Source organism: Manacus vitellinus, unplaced genomic scaffold (assembly GCF_001715985.3).
Source record: "Manacus vitellinus isolate BGI_N305 unplaced genomic scaffold, ASM171598v3 scaffold_1_pilon, whole genome shotgun sequence".
In the NCBI taxonomy this organism is placed as follows: Eukaryota; Metazoa; Chordata; class Aves; order Passeriformes; family Pipridae; genus Manacus; species Manacus vitellinus.
Window position 1 is genome coordinate 30686635 of NW_021939396.1, and position 7645 is coordinate 30694279.

Here is a 7645-nt window from a genome sequence, read left to right on the forward strand (position 1 = left end):
CTCTCTGTGCTCTATTCTATGTTCTAGTACCACAGTATGATCAAGTGTAGACTCAGATGCTATGATAGCTAATAAAGTGAATTTCAATACATCCAGTTAAAGAGGTCACTTGGGATGTGTTCTGAAAAAACTCCCATTATTCAGGGTTCTTGCTGGTTGAAACTACTGTCACCTCAGTGTTGCCCGTGTCTACAAAATACTGTAAAACAGCTCTCTAAGGCTGTAGCTGCAGATGTATGGACTGCAAATTGACCAAAACCTCAGTGAGTTTTGGACTTACAGACATACTTTCAAATTTTTTTAACAAAAGAATGCAGTGGAGCAAGTCCAATGCTAAATTTCACAGACAAAATCAAATAAACCTGTCCTGCCTCAGCTGAAAAGGGGATTTAAAACAATGGAGCTAGAGCTCAGGATAAAATCTCATGAAGTAAAAAAAGCTATAAGCACTGCCAAGTTGAGAAAACATATCTCTATTATCTGTTAAGAACTATTTATGTTGTTTTCCATGAAATATTTTCATGATGTTTCTCTAAAGGCCTGTCATATGTGTAAGGAATGCAATTACTATAATGGTCCCCCAGTCAAACATAAAGGAATATGTTAAGGGACAGAAAGAAACTGTCTCGGTGACCAAATAATTTTCAGCTTATTGTGTTACTAACATGAAAGAAAAAAAACCAAACAGGATAAACAAAGTCAAATTATAACAAATTAACGTATCTGATGTCAAAGTCACTGGGGATTGGGAGAAATAGAGATTAAGTCAAATTCAAAAACCTGGTTTAACGGGGCTCTCAGGCACTGCATGATTTCATGAGAAGGAAGTTGTCTGCCTCTCTCCTAGGCTGTAAATGGCTAGGATACCCCATTGACTATCTGTGATATATGGGGTTGTCACCCTGTGGATGTATACTCTGTTGCCATGGTAGACATTTTCTCAAAAAAATAAAGAAAACACTATCTACTAATTTACATGAGGGGTTCTCAGCCTGACAATAACCACTGTGCAATAACATAAATGTACACAAAACCATGGTACTACAATAACGTGGACTTGCTGTCTGCTGACAACAGTGATGTCATTCCTCCTGTTGAAATCACAGCTTAGAGCACCTCGTGCTGACTGAACTGTGGACTCCATGACTGCTTTCAAGCTCCCACACCTGAGATCACACACCCCAACTACATCTGCTCTCCATGTCACAGTGAGAGCTACACACACATCACGTTCTGGTTTCTGTAGGTGAAAAATCAAGATGTGAAGGCCTGATGGAAACCATGGTTAGAAAACTGTGAGACTCAGACAGGGCACTAAGTGGAAATTTTCAGTTATCAGTTCTGTTTCATTCTCAGATGCAGACAAAAGGACAACAGAGAGAAAACGAAAAATAATACAGAGGATTGATGTGTTTTAGCATTGACTTTACAAAAACTGCAGACCAATTCATAGATGATGAGAAAGATGGGAGAGAAGCAAGATAGGAAGAGAGAAAAAGAAAAAAAAACAAGTCCACCAAGAAATAAGAAATTAGGCAAAACCACTGTTCTTTTTGTCGTACTCCAAAAAATACTGGGCTCAGATCAGGAAGAGGCTAGCAGCACTGAATACTGTTGTATACTGGCATTTGACATAATCCTATTACAATTGCCCAGAGACTGCCAACAGCTTGTGCTGTATTTATTCATAAACATTCATAATATTAATTCCAAATGTCTTTGAACTTCTACATCACAAAGAGGTATGATAAAAATCATAGAATGTCATTAAACAAAAAAATAGTATACTAGAGAAAATGCATGGTGGCATTCTGAAAGAATCTGCACTTCTTTCTATTCCTTCCTAGTTTCTGTGAGATTGTGTCCTGCTAGCTGAATCTATAAATGATGTAGAAATAACTTTGTGTCATGGTGAATTTTAAGAAAAGTAGTTTTTGTTGTGTCCAGCTTGTGAAGGAAAAACCAAGGAGAACAAAGGATTTACACACTGAGTTTGAATAGCTTTTGCGATGCTAAGTCTTAACATCTTAAAAATGCCTTATCTTCCTGCCTTATCTTCCTCCCTCTGTTCTTCCTTGTCCTCATGATACAGTTTCCTTTTTTCTTTTACATTTAAGTTTCTGGTTTTTTTGTTTTCAAATCTAGCTTTTACAGCTTTGGTACCACCTTGGGAGGAAGAACAGTTATTCAGGAACAAAGACCTACTCTTTTTCTGACTGCAGCATGGTTCCTTCCATGGAAGAGAACTTGGCCAATTCACCATTGTACCTCCCTGATTTTCTGACGGTATCTCCTTTGTTTACAGTTCAGATTATTCCTCTTGGCCAGAGGAACATAAGAAAACACCCCCTGACCACTAATTCTGATGAAGAGTTCTGTCTCTCAATACCAAAACGCAGGCTCCTATCCATATAAGTGGTTACACACAGAGGTATTTCAAGTACATAATGGAGCTCAGGTATAAAACATATGCATTTATATAAATATATTCAAACTGAATTAAAATTCAGTTTATATCTGTCTTGAAAACCTCTTCTTCGGGGAACAAATCAACAAAAGAAACAACAAAAGATGCCTCAAAAGAACATCAAGTGTAAATACTGATAATTTTACTTGTTTATTTAAATGCATAGATGTTACAAAATAAATCAAAAATGATGTACATTTCTTTATAATTTCATAGCATTAGAAGTTGAAACAGGGATACAAATTTATATCTCAGAAATAACATGTATATAGGATCATATGACGATATGAAAGAAATGATACATTGATAAGGTCACTGAAACATGTGTTAGACAACAAGCTTTCTTCTCCAAAAAACCAGATACAACCCCATCCACAAAATTATCAAAAAATCTAAACAAGAAAAATGAAAACGCATAATGAGAGGGGGGGAAGGGCATTTCACTCTATAAACTCTGAACATTTTTTTTCACATGGGTTCAGATGAAAAAGCATAGAAATATAATAATTTGCCAATCCTCAGCATCTTTTGCTTCTTAAATGAAACTTGCCTTTAAGCACCATTTCAATTACGTAAGAGCACCCTACATGAAACAAAGCTGTTTAACTCCTCAGAGCTATTAGATTCCAATATCACCATTCACTCTTAAGGAACAATTTTATTACTTTAAACATCACATCCGAGATACTTCCTGACTTATATGATGATCTATTGAAGCTGTAGTGAGTTAGCAGCGTGATGAACAGCCCAGCAATTTGAATGACAATTGCTTTTGTGAGCTAAACATGTAACCTGAGAGATATTCCCCCACTTTCCTGCTGGCCTAAACAACCCTGCTCATAATTTATAAGAATTTGTCAGTATGAGGGATTTTAAAGAATTTCCAATCTGATTACCAAATCATAATATGCCAAAATCATTTTTCACTCTGAATTTTGTCTTTTGGGAGAAGACGAGGAGATAATACTCAGTTGCAACCATTTCAATCTGGATTTCTCACACATCACACTCAGAAGGGCTCTGCAGAGTGTGGATAACAATCAAAAGTTTCTATCTGTTCCACTGGCTTGTGTCAATTTAAAAATGTATTGCCTTGTAATATGAGCAAAAAAATCTTCTCTAAGAGAAAATAACTTTATCCTGAGGGAAACTTGGTAAATGAAGGATAAGCAGCAAGGAAGTATTAAAATTACCAATAGTAATCAATTTGGTTTATCATTTTTTGAATCAACCAGATAGGCTGTTGCCCATCTGTTGAATTAATCAGATGGGTCATTGCTTTTTTTTTTCCTGATTTTTCAATTATTTCCTATTGAAAGAAGGCAGTTTGAGAAGGCTGTTGTTATTTAAGGCTACTATTGTCAGAAGTTCAACATTCCACTTATGAATTTAAACAAGGTTTGTGCACTTTGAGACCATCAAACCAATGTATGAGCTGAGAATCAGAGCATAAAAATTTTCTATTTTGCACTGTTTTAAAAAGCACCATAAAAATTCTATGTGCTTGGATTCCAAGATCATTTCATTCTAGAAAAGGAAAACAAGAGTTTTGTCTTGAAAACTCAGCAATCGGGAAGATTGGAACAGTAATTTGGGCCTTTAAAATTTTATTAGGGACTGTTATAATTTAGTATCTGCGTAATGAGGGTTTCCACACCCTATTTTTTAAGAACTATATGTGATTTAATGCTTCTAAAAATTCTTTTGATATCTGAATACCTCTGTTTTACCTCACAGTCATAAAACTTTGTACAATAGGAAACCGACAGCAAGTACAACTGTGATTGAGTTCGTACTTACAAAACACATAAAACTAAGAAATGCAGGAGTTATGCACTGCACCTCATTTCTCAAAGGAAACAGACACACTAAGTAATGTGTCTTTAAAATCAAGGCCAAAAAATTTAAATTTGCGTTTGTTTTTAAAAAATCCTAAAACCTCTTGGATTCCAATGTAATCAAGCCGACATAGCAGCATTCTCAACCACAAGAGGGCATCCATGCTTTCAACCTGGTCCTCGGAGAGACTATAACAACAGATCTATCGATGTATCTATCCATCTATCTATAGACATAGACGTGAATATAGATACAGATATATTTTGTTCTGTTAGGTCACAGCTGAGGTACACATCACTTGTGCCCTGGGAAGTTTCCTCTTTCAGAGCCTCATGGTATTTTCCAATGTCGATAGCAGATGGCACACGAAGTCTAATTTTGCTGTTCATAGAGCTCTCATGGAATCCAACTTTTTAATTCCTGCAAAAGTTATATTAAACCTTCTATGGTTTTCACTGAGACCTGATCCAACTCATCTAAAATTCATAGGGAAACAAACTGATCTCAGAGAACAGATCCCAAGGATAAGTGTCCAAAGTCAAGCCCAGATTTTCTGAAGTCATTTATTTTTCACAGAGAGGATCTGGAATCACTAAAACTTGTTCAGCATCAATATGAAGTCATGACTGTCAGAGGTCTTACTCTCTCAATAATTTGTTCCACAGGCACTTTCCTGTTGTGATGAGGGGAGAGTGTTGTTTCTTTTGATTTTGAACTTGAATACATTTTCCTATCTGATGCACATAAAACTCTTATTAGAGCCTGAAACAACCACAAAAAGGAACTTCGAAAGCAAATCTGGCCTAGTGGTAAATTATATGCTTAGCTGAAAAAGATCTCACAAACACTGGAGTGCGTATGGTAATATTGGAAGAGAACCCCATCTTCCACCAAAAAAAAAATATCTGTAACTTCAGCACCAGAACATAGAGGTTAGCACCAAAAGGTATCAATTGCTACCCATCATCTTAGATGTTTAAATGAGGCAGAAAGTCACAAGTAGATATCATAAACAGCTGCACTCAGTAATTAACTATATCAATTACTCCATTTTTCACTCTTATGCCTCTCATAGTATTTTGACCAAAAATATTTTTTGCCTTTAGTTTGTATATACTTTTATAATTTTACATTCAGAACAGAAGTCAGAGCTAATTTCTCTGTCTTTAAAGGCACACCCCTCTGCTGAGAAGAAATTAGTACTTCAGGGCCATCAGAATAGCTACTGGGGTAGTTTGCCTAGCATGGCCTTGAACTCATCAAGCATTTTTCTCAGCGTGTATTAGAGCTGCCAAAGACAACTGAAGTCTTCTGCACATTTCAGTACTTTTTTTGTAGCAGCACTTGGTGTCAGGTAGTCAATCAGGCAGCAGTGGCACTGACAATCAAAGTAGAGCTTTACTGGCATTGTCATTACCTGGCCCAAGAGAAAAAAAGATAATATAAATTGGGGCAATTCAAATAGGCAATACAGAAAGGCTGCCTTCTTTAAAGTGGAAGGTGAAATTTCATGTGTTAATCAAATATCTGATGAGCTGTAATCCCCTCTGTTCAATGAAAAATATTAAGTTAATGCTTGAGTGCTTGTGACTGGTTTTATCAGGAGCTGCTCGTATGAAATAGCTTATATCCAGAATATTTTTTGCTGCTGTCAACTACAGTGTGATTTATGATAGTTAATTCCTAGCACCATTATGGGATGTTGTGGCAAACCTGCATATCTGTTTGTTAAAATCAAAGTTTTCTATATCCACAGAAAACAAAATATTACACAAAATCAAGGTATTTGTAGCAACTTAAAAAGTAACAGATACGATAACATATATACCCGTGATAATAATTTCAGCTGAATTACAGAATTATAAATTAATAAGTCCTGCTTGGAAAGTGTACCATACAACATACAAGTTGCAAGTTTCAAAGTGCGTAGTCATTTATTGTTAGACCTACTGTTGTAGGCTCCACGGCTTAACCTGAACTTGTTCTTATGCTCTGCTTCCTATTTTGTATCTTTTAAAAAAAAAAATAATAAAAATACTGAAAAATGGCTAGATGCACTGTTTTAACTGTGCTGTCTTTACCTCTATAGAAGATTCCTCATGCAGAACAAAAATGCATTTGTCACATGCATTTTGTCAAAAATTGTGCTGGCTAAGGGCTAGTGACCCACCAAGTAGTTCTGTTTCACTGAATTATTTCAGTGTGTACCTAGATGATACAAAGAGGTTTTCTTTCACTCCTGAAACAGGACTGTATTTTACTCAGCCAAAGTACTTGGCTGATTGAGCACTGTCCAAGTCCAAACCCCTTTGAGAACATAAGGAAAAATGTTTATATTGTAACTGTTAAGATAAATGTTAGTAGAATATTAGAAGTGTTATTCTTTTACCACGTGGACACATTGAAAGGCAATATACCTGTCTAGTTAATGCCCTGTCAGATACAGAAGTGTCACTAATCAGAAATGTCTGAAGAGCCATAGCTCAGCTGCTGACGTTCTCTGAGGGATCAGACTATGGACAGATAGAGAGGGGCTGCTACGCTTCATACACTATACAGCCTGTTCCCCCCATCCCAGATATCTTGCTTGAGAAAAAGAATAACTAATGTGAAGAATTCAGACTCTGGTCTTTCTTTTGTATCACCAATATGTTACTTCCTACTCTGGAGACAGACTGTTTCGAATACCCTCAAAAGACTGAATTAGTGACTTAAAGATGCATACATTTGTAGCACTAGTGAAATAACCTTCTGTTGTTCCACTTGCTCTACTCAGTATTGCTTTTCAAAGTTCATAAATTTCAGAGGTCTAAATGTAGCAATGCAAGCAGTAAACATGCTACATGCTACTAAACATGTATATTTAAAGTGGAGTACATTCTGCCCTGTAATAGAAACCCAAAACTCAAGGCTATTTCAATGACGGAGTAGTTGTGGCTGGTATTCAATTTCTTCCTTTCCATAATCTGTTTTTCTAGTCAAGTACCTGTATGATATTCTAGCTTGATGTGTAGACCCTCTTTATAAATATTCTAGTGAGCACCCATAAGGTCTTCAATTTTTGGGAGGAACGTTTTTTGGCAGATTTGGTTTTTAATAAGTCACACAGATATTTTCAGGAAACAGCAAAACATATTTTAAAGGACACTGCCGATTGCTTTAGAAATTTGGAATTTTTGTAAGAAATTTATATGAACTTTTAAAATTTCCTGATGACTTTTATTTACAAATCTTTTTATCTACTTTTAGGTCTGATCTTTCCTGGTTCTTGACTATGTTTCAGTCTGGGGGATAACATATATACTGGCAAACTGACAGTGTGAAAAACAGTATGGATGT